Source organism: Sorex araneus, chromosome 8 (assembly GCF_027595985.1).
Source record: "Sorex araneus isolate mSorAra2 chromosome 8, mSorAra2.pri, whole genome shotgun sequence".
NCBI lineage: Eukaryota > Metazoa > Chordata > Mammalia > Eulipotyphla > Soricidae > Sorex > Sorex araneus.
Window position 1 is genome coordinate 25,545,148 of NC_073309.1, and position 21,563 is coordinate 25,566,710.

Here is a 21,563-nt window from a genome sequence, read left to right on the forward strand (position 1 = left end):
GGAAGTCATTGCTGGCTACAGTTCCGGGGAGCAAATGCCTATGATTGGGGTCTCAGTAATCCTGAGGCCATGCCAAGGTGGCCTCCTGGACCCGTGTGGAGGAAGGAGAATTCTCCCAGAGCCGGAACTGTTTTGTGATATTCAGGGAGCCTGGCAAAACCCTCATCTGCCAGCGGCGAACTTCACAAGGTCGGAGGGTCCAGGGGGCGGGGCAGGAAGAAATTGCACCCATCTCCTCCCCCTGCCACTCTCCAGAGCCTGAAATGCATGGGTGCAGACGTTCCTGCTGGCAAATCTTTGCTGAGAGGAGCAGCCAGCAAAAAATGTGGAAGATGAATGTGTCTTGTAATTTACGGCTGCCTCTAAATTCATATTCAGGCCCTGTTGCTGGATAAGTTTCATGAAAGTGGTACTTTTCACGAGGTCCCTGGTGGCATTAGTTCACATTACAAAATCATTATACATAATTTGACACTATTGTGCACCGTTAGCTTAGAAAAAGAGCTTGTTTTACAGCTCTGGGGACAGAGGTCCCTCCAGATAAGGTTGGGCTTATAAGAGAGGGAGAGAGGAGAGAAATGCCTCCCTCTGGTTAGCAATGAACGCTTTGATGTGCCATGTGGCTCTTCTTTTTATCCTCATCAGACTGATATTTAGTTGGGGGTTGGCGGGGGAAGTGAGGAATAGCCAAGTAATTCTCTTAAAAGGCACCATAGGCCAGAACCTAGTAACTCTTAAATGTCAACATTTCCTCTGCATTTTAAAGGTTTCTCTGACACCCATCAAACTCCGGCTTGGTCTTCTTGGGCCTGGAAACTCCTGGCCTCAGTGTGCTGGCACAGCTTGACCCTTGATGCTCCACCCAGTTCCACGCGGCCACAAATGCTGCCATCACTCTGGGCGCTGCAGGGACTTACCAGCTGTTGGGACTAAAACGCATCTATGCCACCAGACCTCTGAGGACCTATAACCACAGACACCCTAACTCATCCTGGGGGCTTCCTAGGTTCTTGTCACCCAGCAAGGGTAGGGTCTGACATTCCAGGGGACATGCAGGACTGAACTATGTGTACTGCCCCCACAAAATACAAAACAAATAAAAAATAAATTCTTCCTATGTTGAATCCTCTCACCACTCAAGGGAGCTCGCTGGAGCTAAAGCAGTGATGACCAAAGGAAACCCTAATGCCATCCCACCGGTGGCCTTTAAAAAAAAAAAAGAAGACACACTGAGCGGTATGAGCAATAGTACAGCAGGTAAAGCATTTGCCTTGCATGCGGCCGACCCAGGTTCAATGTCCAGAATCGCATATGGTTCCCTGAGTAACACCAGGAGTGATTGCTGAGTGCAAAGTCAGGTGTGGAGACAGCCCCCGCAAAAAAAGGAAAGAAAGAAGGAAAGAAAGAAGGAAAGAAAGAAAGAAAGAAAGAAAGAAAGAAAGAAAGAAAGAAAGAAAGAAAGAAAGAAAGAAAGAAAGGAAGGAAGGAAGGAAGGAAGGAAGGAAGGAAGGAAGGAAGGAAGGAAGGAAGGAAGGAAGGAAGAGATAGAGAGAGAGAAAAAGAGAAAGAAAGAAAGAAAGAAAGAAAGAAAGAAAGAAAGAAAGAAAGAAAGAAAGAAAGAAAGAAAGAAAGAAAGAAAGAAAGAAAGAAAGAAAGAAAGAAGGAAAGAAAGAAAGAAGGAAAGAAAGAAAGAAAGAAAGAAAGAAAGAAAGAAAGAAAGAAAGAAAGAAAGAAAGAAAGAAAGAAAGAAAGAAAGAAAGAAAGAAAGAAAGAAAGAAAGAAAGAAAGAAAGAAAGAAAGAAAGAAAGAAAGAAAGAAAGAAAGAGAGAAATAGAAGAGTACATGCTGAGCCCTTCTCTCCACAAATGCACACAAGAAAACGGCCCCCATGGGGACATAGGAGGCAGTGGCCAGCCAAGGAGAGAACAATCAGCAGAAAGTCAATTGTATCTTCATCCTGAGCATTCAGGCTCCAGAACTCTAAAGAAAAGGAGGTTTCTATAGCTGAAGCATGATGGGGCGTGGGTGTGCTGCTGCACCAGCCCAGCATCACAACACAGGCTACTCTGGAAGGTCCCCACACCTCCTTCCGGTTGGAACAGGCTCTTGGGGTCTGTTTCCTATAAATTGCTGCCGCTCGCTTTTCTCTGGCTGACATCCAAAGGAGCCCGGTTCAGAATCTAGATTAGCTCAGAGCCAGAGACATAGTACCATGAACAGGCTACCTGCCTGGCAAGCGACAGATCTGGGTTTGACCCCCAGCACCACATAGGACTCCCAAGCACCACCAGGAGTGATGCCTGAGTACAGAGCCAGGAAGAAACTCTGAGCACTGCCAGGGGTGGCCTCTCCATAGCAACAGAATCTAGGGAAGCTCACATTGTTCAGCTTATGGGAACACTTGGACTCTGGCACCAGCTTGCTATCTTCCTTGACCCTCTTGACCAACTGGTCACTCACCCAGACCCTGGAACCCATCTCCTCTCATTGTCTGGCACCTTCTCCTTCCCTCCACCTGCACAGATGTCCCCTGGGCTAAGAGAGCAACCATCTCTCGGCTCTGATAGTCTTCAAGCTTCTTCCCTCCGATCTAATCAGCTCCCTGCAGTTGACGTGATATTTTTTCTTTAAATATCTTTAAATATTTTTCTTTAAATATATTTTTTCTTTAAATTGTGTAGGTGCTAGAGAGAGTGTGCCAAGAGCTGTGTAACAGACTGTGCCTCAAGGAGGTCCCGGTTTGATCCCCGATACCACATGGTTCTCCCAGCACCGTGGAAGGAGCAGTCCCTGAGCACTGTTGGGTGTGGTCCAGACACACACACAAACAGAACAACAACAACAACAACAACATAACCAACAAACAAAAACTCCTTAGTGGCTCTTTCTCAACATCACACAGAACTCACCAGTATGAACAAACTTCCCTGGAGGAAGCTGTGAGCTTAAAATGCCACCTTTCAGCTCTTAGCTCCTGCTTCTCCTGGTGCCTAAAATAGCCCTTTCCAAGCCCTACCCTGCTGGTTCTTTGTTTTGTCTGGGGGCCACACCTGGCGTGCTCAAGGATTACACCTGGCCCTGCCCTCAGGAATCACTCCTGGCAGGCCCAGAGAACCAAATATGGTGCTGGGGAGCTGCCCAGGGTCAGAAGCACGCAGGGAAAGCACCCCACCACTTGTACTCTCTCTCCAGCCCCACCCTACCTGGTCCCCAGTAGCTCTTGCAGGCTACCTTGGTGAGACGCTGCCTTGCACATCTTGTAGGCATCATTCTGACATTTTGCAGGGTTGCGGGGCCAGGTATGTGTGCCCTTGTCTTGCGGGCATCTCAGGGGATCTCGGCTCTGTGGGCAAGCCCCTCGCTGATGGGGCTGAGTTCCCTTGGCCCTTTCTCTCCCAGCAGGATTCTTCGTTTCCCTCACTCCTCTCCCCAGGATGTTCTGAGCTCCGTGGGGTATTTTCCTTCCCCAATGAGTTGGGTGGTTCCTGGGGTGCCTGACATTTGGTAGGTTGTTGCATAAATATGAAGCAAAGAGATGAAGGAATTGTTGAATGCTAGCGCCAGATGAGGTCTTACAGATCAAGTTCCGTGTCCTTGTTTCAACAACAACAACAACAAAATAATGAAGGCTTTGCCGAGGAAGGGAATGTCCCGATCACAGAGCAAGAGAGTGGCCAGGTCAGGCGAGAATCCAGAGATAGAAAAGAAGTTCAAAGGAACTTGGAGAAAGCTGGCCCGCTCCAGCCCACTTCCTGGCTCTCTGAGAAAGAAGTGGATGGGACTCTTTTCCCAAGGGCACGGTGGGATTGTGCAGACTTCTGCAGACGCCCATACCCTGTCCTGTTCCCTATCCTATCCCCTCCTGGTGGGAGGGGGGATGCAGGCTGATGAGACTTTAAACAGGGTGCTATTCTGGGCCTTCGTAACAGGGAATGCAGGCAGGAAGTCCGGCTCATCCCCCAGAGGGAGACAAATGTGCTTTGGAAAATTTTCAGAGGGAAGGAGGGCATCACAGGGAAGCTCTGTGCACACAGCGTTGGGCAAGTCTGGCCTAAATCAGACAAGATAAAGGGAGACCAGGTGATTCCTTAACATTCCAGAAGTTTCCTGGAAGCAAGTGTGGGTAGAGCAATGGACACTTATTTGTTTGTTTGTGTTTAGCTTTTGGGCTACCCCTTGCATTGCTCGGTTCTGCACTCAGGAATCACTCCTGGTTGCTCGGGGGACCATAAACAGTGCCACGGATCCAACCCATGCCAGCCTCATGCAAGATAAGTGCCCTACCCACTGTACTCTGGCCCCTCAATGGGCATCTCAGAAGAGGACAGGACAGGACCTGACTTATGGAGTTGTCATAGAAACTTTATACTGTCACTCCCACCACAATCACAACACACACACACACACACACACACACACACACACACACACACACACACAGAGAATGCTGCTCCTTCAAAATGTATTCCTCCCCCTCACCTGCCAAGCCTTCTTTCTACCTACAAAGGGACAGGAAAGGTTGATTTGAGAAATTCACAGAAAATCTTCTCCTGCCAAGACTTAGATGGAGAGAGAGCCCCAGGATCAAGAAGAGATCCCCAGATTCCACAAGAAACAGATGGACACAGAAAATCTAAAAAATCTGAAGCAAAAAAGATCACAGTAAATGAGGTTGAATCCCACTTACTTTAAATGTACAAGTAGAGAAGAAAACAAATTCCCTTATTGGGGCCGGAGCAGTGGCAAGATGGGTGGCCACCATGCAGGTGGCAGTCCCAGGTTCCATCCCTGGCACCCCATAGGGCCCCCCAAACCTTCCGGGAGTGATCCCTGAGCACAGAGCCAGAATTAAGCCCTAGCACAATCAGTTGTGCCCCCCTCCTCCAAAATATAATAAAGGAAAAATTCTATTCTGAGAAAATCTTGAAAAGGGGAAGGATAGCATAAACACATATATACACATCATTCTATGCCTGTCTCTTTGTGTCTGTATGTCTGTCGCTCACTCTCCTGTCTCTGTCAGAGACCAGACTTCATCAGGACTTTGGGCAAATTAGCTCCTACATGGCAGTGGTCTTAGTCCCAGAAATAGAGCATAGTAACGGGCTACTAAGGGGCCCCGGGCATTCCTGGTGCTTCACTACAGAAACTCTATTCTAAGTTCCTCTTACTCCTCTTAGGGATCTTCTCACTGAATCCTCCTCCCCCACCCCCAAGCCCTGCACACCAGCTGCTGTCCCTCTCACAATTGAGGAACAAAGTTTCCGAGAAGTTTGTCGTCCGCCCAGGGTCAGGGATGTCCTGGGAGGAGTTGGGAGTTGCAGGGGCCCAAGGCCTCTCTGATTGGCATCTCCTGGAACCAACAGCCTTGGGCACCCCAGCTTCTCTGTGCTGCCCCTGACACACACACACACACACACACACACAAACTCACATACACATACACACATATACAAACTCACACACACAAACACTCACACACACTCACATAACACTCACACAAACACACACTCACACACACTCATACACACATGCACGCGTGCGCGCGCACGCACACACACACACACACACACACACACACACACCCCTATTTTCCCAGCATTTCCTCACCCAAATTGTAAATTCAGTTTATTCAGTTTATTCAATTTCAGTAGTCTAGTTTATTATTCTAGACTACCCTCCACTCCAACCCCTTCTCTTCTTTACAGACCAGGAAGACACTGTTATAAAATGTGTTGAATCTTTTCAGAACTGGGTACGTTCCCCAGCCAATTTCACATGGGAAATTCTTTTCTTTTATTCTAAAGTTTCCCCCATCTCTCTCTCTTTCTCTCTCTCTCTCTCTCTCTCTCTCTCTCTCTCTCTCTCTCCCTCCCTCCCCCTTACTCCCCCATGCATGCACACACATGCCTTTATCTTACTTTCTATTTTGGTTATTTTAGGGCCTCACTTGGAGGTGGTGCTCAGGGATCACTCCTGGAGGGATCAGGGGACCATATATGATACCGGGGGTCAAACCCAAGTCTGCTATATATAAGAAAAACGCTTTCCTGCTTCACTATCATTCTGGCCCCCAACTTTTGCCCATTTTTGTTTATCTGTTTTGGGGCCACATCTGGCTGTACTCTAGACTTATTCCTGACTCTGTGCTCAGGGATCACTCCTAGGGGCCTTGGGGGAGTCTATAAAGTGCCACAGATCAAACCTGGGTCCTCTGTGTGTAGGGCAAGTGCCCTACCAGCTACACTGTCTCTCTGACCCCCAAAATAGTTTACTTAAAAGAAAATAATAAAGTGTTTCAAGCGACCCTCATGTTAGAGGGATCAGTGGCTCCTGCTCTTTTACCAAAGTCCCCTTATTGGCAGAATTGAGGAAGCAGGTGGTCTTGGAAGATCTTGGGGTGTAGCAGAGGGGACTGGCAGCTCTGATATTCTTCAGAGGTTTCTTGTCATCTGATAAGTTCCCGCAGGGGAGAGAGGAGACAGCTACACTCTGCTGCAGAATCTGTGTCTGAGAAAGCACATATAAAGGCTTTAACTACTTACCTTGAAATGTGACAGAATAATCTCAAAAGTCAAGACTATTTGTGCTCCCTTTGCATCCCAGACTGTTTCCCCAAGCAGAAAAGGACTTCACGTGAGACGCTCGGAGCTAACCCAGGTCTCGCCTCACCCCTACCGTGTTTCCGTCAAGAGGATGACAGCCCAGAGAGGTGAGGCAACTTACCCAAGTTGCACAGCAGAACTCAATCTAGGACCCACTTCTGCTGACGCCAACCCCAGGGAGCCTCTCCCACCTGAGGCACAGGCTCAAGAGGGTGCTCCGGCGAAGACTGGGTGAGACTTTGCTGCTGACTCTGCCACCAGGAACAGAGAGCTGGCAGGCCTTCGGGTGGGTTGGGCAGTGCCCCCATGTCACCCACATCATGCGTCTTTGCACTTCAGTTTTTGTTCTGTTGAATCTAAACAAGCAAATAAACAAACAGGGGTGATACTGATATCGGCCCATGACTTGGAGACAATCAGTAGGGAAGAGTTTGCAAACGTTTTGGAGCTCCTTGGAGAAACTCAGTGAAACATTAGCTACGTGGCCACCCTCTATGTTCAAGAAATGATTCCCTTGCTGCATTCCAGCTTTCTTTCCACAAGAGGCAATTGCTTGGGGAAGTTTCTAGAGAATGTCTTTCTGGCTAGGTCAAGGGTCCCTGCGTCTGCAGGAAGGCAGGAGGGTTCCCTCAGGCCTGTGGAGTGAGCAGCCAGGTGATCACCGCTTCATTCTCCGGCCTCCATCACAAGTCCTGTGTCAGCACCATCGCTAACTCCGTCACTAACCAACGCTGCTTACCAGGCGGCACTGCCACCTCCGCTCTAAAGTGAGCCTCCAGGTTACCTTCCCTGACCTGGGTTTGAGCAATAGCCCCAGCGAATCTCCTTGGGGAGGAATAAGCAGTCTGGGAAGATGACATCAGAAGATTTCCTGGTGTCAAGGGGAAGAAATTTCTTAATCTAGAAATCTCTGGCTTGTCCCTTTTTGGGGGGCAGCTCAAACCCCCACCCAACCAAGCGGGCAGAGGCTCCCAGAGCCCTCTGGCTCCATTCAAAACCCCCTTTTCAGAGCTTTGGCAGTTTTATGGCCTTTAATGACCCCCTATTGTCCCCTGATTGCCAATCAGGGCACACGTAATGACCAAGCAGCGTCACTTAGCCCTTATTCCGATGACAATGGCCAGAGCGGCCAGCTTGCTGTTTTGACATGAGCGGGGTCACAGGGAAAGTTTTCGGGCGGGTGATTTAAAGAGGCCGACTGGCCAGCACCCTCTCCCCCTCGGTTGCTGGGACTTGGACAAAAGAATGAACTCTGAACTTTCCCTTTGACGGATGGAGGTCATTAAAGCCGGGGTGGGGGCCCCATCAAAGGCAGGTGTAGCCTGGGCTGTCCTTCAAAGCGCCTAATAAAGAGAGAACAGGCGATTGTGTGGGATTCCGAGAAGGGGGACTTCTGAGAGATGCACTCAAGTGATTCAAAGAAATCAATACATCCCTCGGGCCGATTGACAGGGGCCAGAAGCACTGCACATTCCCCTACCATCCCTTGAATGGGTGGCTGCCCCGATTGTTCCCAAACAGGGACCCCACAATAAATGCTTGGGGTCCTTTCAGAGATACCCTGGGCTCCAGGCTCTTAGAACAGCCAGAGAATCCAGAGAAAGCCTCGCCACCAACTCCCACTTTAAATTCCACCCATTTTAATCAAGTGTCGAGAGACCTCCAAGCAGCTTAAAATATTAAAGGTTTCTTTTAAACATCTGGAAGGTAACATCTAATTATGAGCTAGTGCTCTAGGTTATTAATGTGTAATCAGAGCTAATCCCTCCCCCCCCGAAACAACCAGTCAACAAAAGCACTGCCCCTTTAGAAGTATCTTCTTTATAGGAGCCCCCTCATACATATCGATTCCTCATCACCCACCACTCCACACCCTCATTCCCACACTGGCAGAGCCAGAAGGGGCCACAGACTGCTCCTGGAGGGGCAAATCAGGGAGGCTGCCCACTGCCCGACAGGTCAGCTCTGTCATGGGCTGTCAGAGACATCAACAAAGCTCAAAAATGTCACACTGCCCTCTTTCATGGGTCCCAAAAAGTGCTTCTTGCTTTGTGCACATGGGTCAGGAATTTTGATCCCAAAGATCTAGTGATATCACAGCCAGATTTGGACTAGCTGGAGGCAGGGTTTGTTTATAGGGGTCAATGTGCCAGGTGCATGGTTAGGGACGTGCCTGCACAGATGTGGTCCTTCCGTAGCCCCCAGCCACATTACTGGTGGTCCAGGGGCAACGCAGGAACTGGAGGAAGCAGCTGTGGTGATGGAGAAAGGAAGTCCCGCCTCCTGCAGGGCATCCACAGGGCGGAGCCACTTCCCCCATTGGCCCATCACAGATCACAACTGCTTCTCCGCCACCAGACAGTGTCTGCAAGTTGGAAGGTGACAGCGGTGAATCATGGCTGTGTCAGGGAGCCCCAAAAGCACCGAGGAGACACGCATCCTCTTAGCTCCTCCTTCTCCACCCATGTATGGAGACAAAGACATAGGCTTGGCCTCCCCAAAAAGGTTTCTAGGAAAGACTCAGCCACCCTAAGAGATAGTCAGGATGTTCCTCTCCAGGTCCCAAAGGTCCGCTCTGCTGCCTCCCACTCCTATAGAGATGCTCAAACTTTCTTGACCCTTTTCAGAAGCACAATTGCTCAATGGCCCCTGGAAATCTACCTCCCTACAGTGAACAAAGCGGAAAGGGCCCCCAGAGGTACGCCAGGCTATCAGTGTTCCTTTAGTTTGGTCCGGCACCTCCTGCCTAGAGTATTGCCCACTCCAGGAAAGGCTGCTCTTGCGGAAGCAAAACCTTTAGAGAAGCTTCAAGCACCATCCTTGATGTGGAAGTCAGAGTGGACAAACTCAGTTCCATCATCATTGGCAGTGGTGACTCAGTTTGGAGACACTTTGAGAGAGAGAGACCACAGCTTGGAAATACACCCCCAGCCCTAGCGAGGGGGTTGGAAAGGCTGAGTGGAGGGGAGGATGCTGGGAGGCCTGTTGGTGTGAGTAGAGATGGTTCGAGAGAGGCATCAGTGGCCCATGACAGGAGGAGGGAGACCACAAAGACTTGCACGAGGTCTGGAGTACCAGGGAACATCACCTCAGCTACCTCATGTCTCTTTGGCCCCAGAGTGGAACATTTTAAGGGACATGTTACGAATGTTGAAATTAGGAAAATTTGCCTTAAGATTCCTATGGATTCCAAGGCACTCTCAAGTCACTCTCATCTCTAAATCACTTACTTTTCTAAACTTTGAGTTTTTGTTACTGCGAGAAACACTAGTGAAAACTTGACTGTTTTCAGGTATCCAGTTTTGTGTAGATACACTGGGGTCTGAAGACGGGGTTGTCCCGGGATAGGGTGTGCAGGAGCAAGTTGCTCTAAAGTGCTACGGGTTGAGGGGTGTCCAGCCCCACCGCAGTCAGTTAAAGAAGGGGTGGGAGGTTGCTGGAAAGGAGAGGGCGCAGGGGAGGGAAGGGAAGGAGGAGGAGAGGAAGAGGGGAAATAGGAGAAAGGAAGGACAGGAGGGGGAGGAGGAGCAGGAGGAAGAGGAGAAGGAGGATCAGAAGAGTCAGGAGGAGGAGCGGGAGGAGTGGGAGCAGGAGGAGGAGGAGGAACTGGAGAAGGAGGTACAGGAAGAGGTGTGGGAGGAGGATCAGGAGGAAGAGCAGGAGGAGGAAGAGGTGTGGGAGGAGGAGGAACAGGAGGAGGAACAGGAACAGGAGGTGTTGAAGGAGGAGGAGGTGTGGGAGGAGGAGGAGGTATGGGAGGAGGAGAAGCAGGAGGAGGAGGTGTGGGAGGAGGAGGAGCAGGAGGAGGAGGTGTGGGAGGAGGAAGAGGTATGGGAGGAGGAGGAGGAGGAGCAGGAGAAGGAGGTGTGGGAGGAGAAGCAGGAGGAGGAGGTGTAGGAGGAGGAGCAGGAGGAGGAGGTGTGGGAGGAGGAGCAGGAGGAGGAGGAGGTGTGGGAGGAGGAAGAGGTATGGGAGGAGGAGAAGCAGGAGGAGGAGGTGTGGGAGGAGGAAGAGGAGCAGGAGGAGGAGGTGGGGAGGAGGAGGAGGAGCGGGAGGAGGAAGTATGGGAGGAGGAGGAGCAGGAGAAGGAGCGGGAGGGGTGCAGGAGGAGGATATACAGAAGGAACAGGTGAAAGAGGGGGAAGCAGGCAGAACAGCAGCTGCTCCCTGGCAGGTTCTAGAACGATGACGGCACCCTCCCCTTCGCCCGCCTGTGGGGCCCCACGATGGCTAGCGTCCCTCCTCCTTCAAGGATAACTTCTGGCTCTCGCTTGTGACCGTTAGCGCACACTGGCTCTATTCATAAATCACGACACCTGTGCACGTGCCTCTTCTTCTGGCTCCTGCTGGCTCAGTCCTCGCCCTGAGTGCTGCCCACGAGAGGAATGGGCGTCGCTGCAACAGGAGTGGTCCAGAGGGGAAACCGAGGCTCCAGTTGCTACTTGCCCCATCCCCTGGCCCTTGCACGGTAGCCCTAGAAGGAGAGGCCCCCTCCCCCCACCCCTGTAAGCCCAGGAACCTGTGAACTCCGAGGGAGAAAGACTCCAGCCCCTACGGGCCCCTGTGGAGTCCTGCACTGGGGGCCTCAGCTCAAGGTGTCCCTGCCTGGGGACCGAAGCCCCCGGGACATGCAGGGACATGTCCCTGGCCAGAGCCCAGCAATTTGTTCCTCCTCCTCCTGCCCTGCCTCGCCATGTTGCTGCTCCTTTGTTATCAGGGGTGAGACATGGAGCCTGACAACACCTTCGCCCTCCGCTGGGCAAGAGGCCCGGGAGGCTGGGCATTTCCGACGGCAGCTCTCTGGACGCAGCAGACGGCCCGCCTGGCCCCTCCACGCAGCCCCTGCTTTGTGCGGTCCTGATGTGTCCCCACGCCCCAGCGCCTAACGAGCGCCGTGTTTAAACAAGTGGAGCGAGCGCATCTGTGCGCGCCCCGACGCTCACGGCTGTGTGACCAATCTCGGCATCTGAAAGTTCAATTAACAGCAAAGGGTTTAATTGTGAGTAAACAATGCGGCCTGCAGGAGCAGTAAACACAGTCGCAGGGACCCCGGTGGGCCCCCCCTCCCCCAGCACAGATGCGGCCCACTGGGCGGAGCGTTTGTTAATCATCCCCCCAGACCAGACGTCCTCATGGAAACTCCCAACCTATTTGTCATATCCCCGGGCACTGCCCACCTGGTGTGGTGGGCCAGGGGCTACTTACTCACAGGGACAAAACTCCCCCAAGTCCCAGCTTTCCCCTGAGTCTGTGTGGTGGGAGCACAGACACGCCCTTTTCCCATCCCCTCCTTCGGGCTCGAGGGGCCAGCCCCAGTTTTAAGCAGCCTCTATGGTCATTGCAGTGAACAGAGGAAACCGAGTTCCCTGTAGTTAAAGATCCTCCCCTGGGCCAGACCCTCTGTTGGTCCACAGCTAGTGGGCTCCGGGCTCCTAGTCCCAGTGGCAGTACCACCCAGGAACAGGGCTTGATCAGGCAACATCAGGAGTCTCTCGGCTGCCCCAGGAGAGCAGGGCCCCACCCATGACCTCCTGCCCCCTTGGGCTCTCCAGCCACAAGTGGGTCCAGTTGCAGGGTAACTCGGGTGCAAGAGTTGGAGGATCACAGGACTCTGCCTTGCCCTCCCACCCTACCTTTCAGTGTCTCCACGCAGACCTTGCCTGACTCTGTCCCTCTCTCTCCGGTCACCAGGGTGAGGGATGGTGCCCGCTTCCCTCCACCCACCCCAGCCAGGGCTTCCCTTGGGCCAGAGTCTCTCTGATCAGCCGAGGCTCTCGCCTGTGAGCAGAGCAGCTTCGCTGACGGCCAAGGGGGGTGTCGCAAGCCCCTCGCGGAGGGCACCATCCCAGCCATGCTCGTGTAGTGAACCCCCAGCTGTGGCTCTCTCTCTTCCTTTCTGTGGTTTCTGAGCGGGAAACCATGTCACGCTGACACATGACATCTCCAGATGTCATCTCCAGCTCCAGGTCAGCCTCACCCCGGCATCTCAGAGCCTCTGTCCCCAGCCTGTTGCTGCAGTCTAAAGGGGCAGCCTAGGGCTGGAGCAATAGCACAGCGAATAGGGCATTTGCCTTGCAGGCGGCCAACCGGGTTCGATTCCCAGCATCCCATAAGGTCCCCCGAGCACCGCCAGGAGTAATTCCTGAGTGCAGAGCCAGAAGCAACCCCTGAGCACCGCCGGGTGTGAACCAAAAAATTTTAAAAATTTAAAAAGGAAAAAATAAATAAAAGGGGCAGCCTGATGGGTCTGTGCAAAGGGTTCCTGTGAACCCTACGCATGGATCTCCTCCGACCCTGAGCACTCACTCTGCAGGCTGCAGAGGTATTGGGTCCTCAATCTTTTATCCCACGGCCAGTGTGTGCCAACTCTTGGCCCCCACAAACCTACCCCAAGTCACAGCTCCCAAGTTTCAGTCCAAGTGTTCAGAAGTGAAAATCTCTGCCAGATTTCCCATTCTGATTGCTCAGGTCCTTCCAGTTTCTATCCCAGACCCTCCTCTTGCTAGTGGTTTGTTTGAGCCCTTGCTGTTTCTAGGTTTAGGCAGGGCAAATGGAAACATCACTCAGTGACCCCAGAATTTCCAGACTCGGGGCTCAGAAATGATAGATTTGCTAAGAGAGGGCTTGCGGTGTCCTCTGGGTATGAGCTGGTCCAATGCTTATTTGAAGCAGCTTTGGACAGGACAAGAGGCTGGGCTGAGGGTGGAGGAAGCTGTAAGCTTCCTTCTCCATAGGGATGAGGAAGGGACGACAAGGGTCAGTGTCTCCTGACTGATACTAATCTGCAGGAGGTTTGCTTTCATGATTTTTCTTCTTTGGAGTACCTTTTTCCCCTCCCTCACTAAAAAAAAAAAAGTTATGATAATCCTGTGACTTAGCAATGTTCAGAATAGAGTTGTTTCTGGCATCCTGTGTTCCGACACCAATCCTACCACTACTGTCCCCTTCCCTCCACTAATGTCCCTAGTTTCCCCCCACCACCGAAGCCTGTCCCTTGCAGGCACAATCAAATTGACTTCCTTCGGATTGTTTGTTACAACACAAAGGCAAATGAAATTAGCAAATCTTTGATCAATAAGAGTCCATTCGTGATCTGTGTTGTATCTCACAACGAGGTTACTGTGCGAGTTGGTGCTGGTCGAGCCGTCTGTGTTATTGTTTAGGCTCGCTGAGCCTGGTGGTGGTCTCCTACACAACTTTCCCATCAGATTTGCTGTGATTCTACTGAGCTAATGATGCTAGGAAAGGTACAGGCGGCCACACGATCCATGAGCTATAGATCTGGGGCATTGTGGTAGCTTGGTGGTTTGATGAGATTCAGTCACGGAGCTGAGCCACTTCTTAGCCAGAGCATGTTGGGTATGGCTGCAGGCGTCTGGGCCTTCAGACAGAAAAGGGGTTCTGCCTGCCCCCATTCCAAGAATGTCCGGGAGTTCTCAGCCTGGACCGATCTACCTGGGGAGATTCAGCAGTGTCATGTTCTCTTGGAGCTGTGTCACTGGGCCATTTTTCTGCCAGCAAGGTGGCCTTGAGTATTTTTATTTTATTTATTTATTTATTTATTTTTAATTGAATCACCATGAAAAAAGTTACAAAGCTCTCAGGTTTAAGTCTCAGTCATACAATGATCAAACCTCCATCCCTTCACTAGTGCACATGTTCCACCACCAAGTACCCCAGTATACCTCCCATCCCACCCACCCCCACCTGCATGGCTAATGATCTTCACTTTACGCTCTCTATACTTTGATTGCATCCAATATTTCAACAGAAAACTTGCTATTATTATTTGGAATTTTCCCCCAACGATCAAACCTGCTGAAAAGGCACCATTTGATAATTTGTTTTCCATTGCTGAGAATGAAGAGTATATGAGGTCGCACGGCTGCTGTTGTGGCTGCGTGGTTTTGGATTTCTGGTATTTTAGTCATTAAGTCCAGAGAAATTTCTGCCAGGAGTTGCATCACTGCAAGCTTGTACCTCTGGTTACTGGGCTCTATAAGATGGTGGTCGCCAGGTGGCTACCACCGAGGAAAGGAAAGGCCAAGAGAGAAAAGCCTCTCCCCTTCCGGGACAGCATGGGGTCACAGCTCAGTTCACAGTCTAGAGGCATTTCTGTAAGAAGCCGCTGGGTGCCGAAAGTAGTCAGTAGGCCTCTGGGATCATGGTCTTTCAGGAGCAGAGGAGCCGTTCATGTGCGGCCTCTGGATCTTGTCTCAGTAATTTTCTTAATTGGCTGAGGTTCTGTGATTTGCAATACTGCTCATGGTCATTTCCCATATACATAATTCCAACACTGCACCCATCACCGGGGTACCCACCCCCCAAAGACCCTCTCTTTCACCCCTCCCAATTCAGTCATGTGGATCATTCTCCTATTGTACTGTTTTGGGCCTTTGGTAAATACCTCGCTGTGTATCTTTAAGTCTCCCGTATGAGAGAGGTCATTCTGTAACTAACCTTTCCTCCTGACTGACTTCACTCAGCATATCCTCTAGTTCCATCCATGCCACAGAAAATTGCACGACTCTGAACTTTCTTAGAGCTTCATCGTATTCCACTGTGTGTCTATACCACAGCTTCTTTTCTTTTTTCCATTAAAGTTTATTTTTTAATTAGTGAATCACCATGAGGTACAGTTACAGACTTACAAACGTTCATGCTTGCATTTCAGTCATATAATGGTCAAGTATCCATCCCTCCACCAGTGCCCATTTTCCATCACCAATAGTCCCAGCATCCCTCCCACCATCCCCACCCAATTCCCCCTCCCCCCACCCCGCCTCTGTGGCAGAGCATTCCCTTTTCCTCTCTCTCTCTCTCTCTCTCTCTCTCTCTCTCTCTCTCTCTCTCTCTCTCTCTCTCTCTCTCTCCTTTTGGGTGTTGTATACCACAGCTTCTTGATCCATTCATCCATAGTTAGGCATTCAGGTTGTTTCCCTATCTTGGCCATAGTACTAAGTGTGACAATGAACATACATGTGCATATATCTTTCCAAATTAATATTTTTGTGTCTTGGAGGTCGATACCAAGAAGTGGCATCTCTGGGTCCTCTGGGAGTTCTGTCCCAGGAAGGCCTGCTTTCTTCAAGAGTCAGCAAAGCAAGGATGACCACCGCCTGTGCTCAAGAGGCTTGTGTTTCTACACCACCAAGTGGAGGTCAGCCGTGTCTCCCGGTCGGAAGACACCTGAGTATGCCGCAGGTGCTGTCTGTGGCTCCGCCTCTGACCATCACACAGCAGCACAAAGGTTCAGAGTGCCAGGGCTGAGAGCAGAGGGAAGCAGCTGTGTTTCCAGGCCTGGCTGGAACCGGGGTGCCTCTCCCCTCTGTCGAGCTATTCTCCAGGCAGCTCTGCCCTGGTCACAGGAAGGAAGGAGGCGGAGTTTGTCCCAGCTGGGCTGTCAGTAAGAACTCAGGGTTGTGGAACGGATGTTTAGAGACAGGGGTGGAAGGAAACTCGGGAACTCTCTCCTTCCGAGATTTCCCCCCAAACTTTCTCTACTGTGAATTTCTATCTCCAAAGAAAATTGTTTGCATGAACCTACAAGATGTATTTTCCACACTGAAGATACAGAGACCCAGCCACCCCCCACCTCCCGCCCCTTCAGCTGGCAACCTGTGCCCTCACTCCCCTCTGCCGAAATCTGTGTGCAAGTTGAGAAAAGTCAGGAGAACAGAGACCTGAATGACGTGGCAGGAAGTAACGCAGCCATCAACAGAGGTCGTGGTTGAATTTTCACCCCAGAGCAAAGTATAAGCTCATCCCAATGCCGCCATCTTCCCCATTCTCTGTGGGGTCATCAGATGCCATTTAAAAGGGAGGCATCCCCAACCTCCCCCCCAGAAGCCCCCCAACAGCCTTTAAGCCCAGGTCCCAGATCCAGCCATTCTACAAGAAGAGAAAATGTAGCCTATGGAAGGGCCAAATGTTTTTCTCCTCCCCCACTCCTCCCTGGAGCTGATTTTCAGCACTTATTGATTTTAGTTTTCCACGAGTCCATGAATGACAACTTGAATCAAGACAATCTGGCTGAGCAGGTGCTAGGCAGAGTGTGAAGATGCCTCCCCCCGCCCCCCGCACTGGGCTCTCGGGAGCCCTGCCTGGCATGGGTGTGAGTCAAGTCAGGATGGACATCTGAGAGGGGGAGAGGGACGATGCTCCCCAGTGCCCACTGCCAGCCCCACAGCCTCTTGGCTGCCGCAAGGTGACTTGATGACTGAAAGGGCGGTGCACCTCCACAACAGGTCCCTGCGTCAGTTTCCTCCAGACAGAAAATTCAACTTCCCACACTTGCAGATACCTGCAGAACAGAAATGCAATATTTTATTTTATTTTATTTTTCTTTCTTTCTTTTTTTTGGCTTTTTGGATCACGCCCAGCAATGCTCAGGGGTTACTCCTGGCTCTGCACTCAGGAATCACTCCTGGCAGTGCTTGGGGAACCGAATGGGATGCTGGGAATTGGATCCGGATGGGCCACCTGCAAGGCAAATGCCCTATACTGTACTGTCACTTGGGCTGCTACAAGAACACAATCTTAAGTGACAGTGCTGATCACATCCTAAGTGCCCAACTTAAACCACCTTCCTTCCGGCAGCAGTGCTCAGTGAGGTCAAGTTCAAAGTGGCATCCACCTTACATTACATGCCTCAACCTGTGTTCTTAAAGAGAAAAACAAATACAAAACCTTTAACCCAGAAATTTCACTTTCACAAGTTTAAGAACACCATTAGGAAAGTTCTAGAGAACTTTTTTGGAGAACTTTGGAAGAACTTTTAAAAAACACTATGTGAACTTCTAGAGTAGCCCTTGAAAGTAGAAACAACAGAAGATCTAATCCAAAGGGGGTGGTTGGACTGGAACTTGGGGTAAAATCTGCCCAAATAAATTCAATGTGGGGGGCGGGAGCCATAAAAGTGGATAGGGTGTTTACCTTGCACGAAGTCAACCCAGGTTCAATCCCCAGCATCCCATATGGTCGCCTGAGCACTGCCAGGAGTAATTCCTGAGTGCATGAGTCAGGAGTAACCCCTGAGCATTGCTGGGTGTGACCCAAAAAGTCAAAATAAAAACAAAAAAAAAATCACCACAAATCCAACGCAGTCACTTAAAACACTGATGTTAAACAATATTTATTTACATGCAGACAGAGGTTTGCACTACGTTGCTAAGTAAATTCAGAAACAAACTATATAATAAAAACATAGGGGGGGAATATTTAAGCCTTTCTGGAAATCTTTCTTGCTGTTTTTGCTTTGGGGCCACACCTGGTGCTGCTTGGGGGCCACACATCCAGCTCTACACTCAGGGGTGACTCTTAGCAGTGCTCAGGGGACCTTATGCAGTGTTGGGGGTCTCACCTAGGGTCCCCCACATGCCAAGTAACCACGCGACAGATTGAACTCACTCTCCAATCCCTGGAAATATTTCTGCCGTTATTCGTGGAATATAAAATAAGAATGGAGAAGGGCCAGTCTGAGATGATTTGATTCCCTTCTGCCTGACTTCTGTGTGTCCTCATTCGGATGCTGCTGCTTTCACGAGGGGTTGGTGGAGCTATCAAAGAAGCAGCCTGCAGCCTTGCACCAGGTTTCTGATCTGACCTCAGATTCTGAGCTTCCCACCCAAACAGCAGCAGTAAGGGGCCGCCTGTCCCCTCCTTCCTTCAAACTCCCAGTGGGGGGCGCTGTGCAGACAGATCTGGAAAACCCCTTCTCCGGAAGTTAATGGATGTTTTTCTCTTGATGAAATAGAGAAGACAGAGGCCCAGAGAGGAGGGGGGTGATGGGGAGAGAGAGAGAGAGAGAGAGAGAGAGAGAGAGGGAGAGAGAGAGAGGGGGGGGGGAGGGAGGAGAGAGCAGAAGGAGAGGGGGAGGAAGAGGAGGAAAGGCAGGGAATGGAACAAAGCTCATCTGAATATTTCACCTTAGACTAGGCCCTGAGTGAGGGTCAGCCCTTAGAAGACACCCCACTTGCAATCTAAGAAGCTCCCTAAAAGACATTTCTAACCCACTGTGGAGTGACAAATTGGGGGATCTGATGGAAGTGGCCACCTTCTCCCTGAAACACCTGCCAATCCCATTTCCCCATTTCACACCCACTTCTGGGGACTGCTGGGACATCCGAGAATCTTTAGGGGTGCCCTGGGCCAAGCAGCCATGGGAAGTTCCCTGAGTGGGGACTGGTGTTTGGGTTTGAAGGGTACTAGGCAACACACTCCTCGAACCCTTATATACACCATCCAGTGCCAGGCTCCCTAAGGCTGGACAGCCGCATGGATCCCCATGACCTTGCATGTAAGCCCTATGAGGCCAACAGAGCGGGAGAGATGGGGTGTAGGAAACAGGAGCCCCCCTCCTATCCCTACACACACACACACACACACACACACACACACACACACACACACACCCCTTCCAGGTCTACAGAGGGAGGGTCCCGCCTTATTACTCCCCACTGTCAGGCTGGACTACCTCAGAAGCGAGGACAATCTTGGGTGTTTTGCGAGGTGTTAAAGAGGGCAATTAGAGGGGACCCCACACAGGACGCTGTCGGATCAGATCACAGGCTGGCCTTTGGATGCTCTCAGCTGGGCCAGGGCTGCCAGCAACAAAAGGTGTTAACAGCCTGATGAGGAACCATGCTGATAGATGGACCATTATGGTGATCGCTCTTGTGCGAATGGCAAATAGGTTTGATCAATTAGATTTTAATGTAAAGTGGGGCCTGGGGGGGAGAAAAGGCAACCAGGAGAGGGAAGACCCTTTGTTACTAATGTGTCTGAAAAAAGCACTTAATTGAGGTCATAATAATATTAGCAGTTTTCATCATCAATAATTCAGCCTTATTTATTACTACCCGATAAAGTCCTGTCAGGTGGAGAATGTAGGAGGCTTTTGTTAGACAGGATGCCTCTATGTGTGTGTGTGTGTGTGTGTGTGTGTGGTGTGTGTCTACTGAACATCAAGTTTCCTCATTTTCCAAATGCTCTAAGCGCTCCTTTCTCAATGTAAAAATAAGAAACAGAGGAGGGGAGTTTGCTTTGAGGTAGAATTTCATCCCCTGCAGCCCTTTCCCACTCAAAACAACATTAAAAAACAAAAATCTCAACATGTTCTCTGAAACAGTAACGAATTTTGCTTCAGAAATCTGTCCAGAGAAAGCAATGTCTGGTCTCACCCCATGTCAAAACCCCATGAAGACCGAAGACAATTCTGCTTTTCCACACACATTTAGTCACCTGTGGTTTCTTCTCTCTAAAGCAAAAGAGAGCGCGAGAGGGTGTGCCAAAGGAATGTCTAATTGTACGATTAAAGATGCTAGCACCAGTGTTCACATTTAAAATGTATTAGTCTCATAAAACCGCCTCATTAGTCTGCGTGTCTTAAAGGACAGTCTTGTCCATAATGAGGGCCGCAGGAAGCAGGCAGGGGTGAGGCGGGGAAGGAGACGTGTGAGCTGGCTGCCATTTCATTTTTCAGAAAGGGGGAGGAAAAACACTTAATAAAGATAATTGGGCTGGTAGTGCCTGTTCCCATCTGGAATCTCCACACAGACAGACCCCAGGGCAGACGATCGGTCATTAAGCAGGAAAATAACCTATTTGGAAGGGATCCGTTTGTTTTATAAATGATGCTCCACTTGAGAACAGCTTAACTGCAATAATAATAAAAGTTCCTTGGAAACCCAGCCAGGCGGTGGTGCTGAAATATCGATCCGGCTTCTGCTGAGAATGGCTGGACATGGCTTCCGCGTGGCCTGCAGGAAACCGTGCAGGAAGTTCTGCTTCTCGTTCCTTCCTTCCTTTCCTTCTTAAAAAAAAAAAGAACAGAATTTCAGCCTTCCTTTAGTGATCAGTGGCTACTAAGGCCTTGGTTAGGAAATGCTGTGTGGTGGGGTCAGGGAAGGTTGCCCAGGATGAGGTTGGAAGCAAGGACCAGGGACAAGAGAGCAGCGAGAGGTCAGCTGGGAGTCACCAGCTTCTGCTAGGAAGGCAATGGGGGGTTGGGGAGGTGCGGGGGGAGGTGCTGCCCTGGTACAAGCTCTTGAAAGAAGAAACTCACCCCAGCCTGGCTGTGCACCCCAATGCACACATGCACCACATATAAGACACAGATATGTGAACATGCATATGCACATGTTAACACGTGTGCACATTTACATGTGAACATACAGACACATGCACACACAACAGATATTCACACATGAGCATACATGTAGGGCACACAAGCATCCATATAAACATGTGTGCACACATGCATGCCCACTTGTGAATGTACAGATATACTTGCACACGGAGACAGGGGGACATGCACATGTGCACACAGAGATGTGTTCATGCACAAAGATACAGATACACACATGCATATGCACACATAGAGACACACATGTACATACAACAGGCATTACCCTGCCCATGTGTCATGGTGTACTCAAGGGAGATGCACTCAGACCATCTTCACCAAGGGACCCAGAGAGATGACAGGAAGGCACCCTGGTGAGACACAGACCTCTGCCTTCACACCCCAGCCCCTGCCTCCCCTCAGCTTCCCTGGTTGACAAGTTCCAGAAAACATGATCCTTTGGATGTTGGGGCTACCCTGACCACCATCACCTCAGAACCTTGTTTCCTTCCTTGAGTAGTTTCAGCCTGGCAGCTGGAGGGCCAAGGGCCGAAGGTTTGTCTGGGCACGCAGCCCCCATGCACCTCCCTCTCTGGGGGTGCCCTGTGACGCTCCAGGACATTCTATGCAGAATCATTGTGCAGTCTCCTGTGCTCTGAGGCGCGCGCCCTGGAACCCAGTACCAGAATACACTCTGCCCGGAGGCAGAGCGGTGAGCTCTAGCTGGTGGCAGGCAGGCACTTCTGGACTGCTCATGGAGTGTCTGTCCCCATCCAAGGCTACCTACAATTTTCTGGTCCTAAAGACAAAGCTCTGTAGAGTAATCATCCCCC